Source organism: Eimeria mitis, genomic scaffold, assembly GCF_000499745.2.
Source record: "Eimeria mitis Houghton genomic scaffold, Emh_scaff282, whole genome shotgun sequence".
NCBI classification, from domain to species: Eukaryota; Apicomplexa; class Conoidasida; order Eucoccidiorida; family Eimeriidae; genus Eimeria; species Eimeria mitis.
Window position 1 is genome coordinate 4,629 of NW_013571159.1, and position 223 is coordinate 4,851.

The 223-nt window shown below is 52.9% G+C and overlaps 1 protein-coding gene across 1 annotated transcript in view; it reads right to left on the reverse strand.

The window, feature by feature from the left end:
- The window catches only part of EMH_0006730 (uncharacterized protein), a gene marked incomplete at both ends in the record, with an annotated part of 2,978 nt that overhangs the window by 2,263 nt on the left and 492 nt on the right, over positions 1 to 223 (reverse strand). The gene's annotated exons all lie outside the window — the stretch shown is intronic.

Sequence of the window (223 nt, forward strand, 5' to 3'; positions counted from 1 at the left end):
CAGCTGCTGCAGCAACGGATGATCTGCTGCTTGTAATATAAAAACTCTGTCTGGGTAGAGGGGGGGGTACACTAAGAAGCCATCTCTGGCGGCTTCGTAGCGAACGCCAGCCCCAAAATAACACTCATAGTCAACAGCACCAAACGCATGCATTGCTGCTGCTGTTGTTGTTGTTGCTGCTGCTGCTGCTGGGGATTCAGCCCCCTCTTGGCTCTTCCCTTCA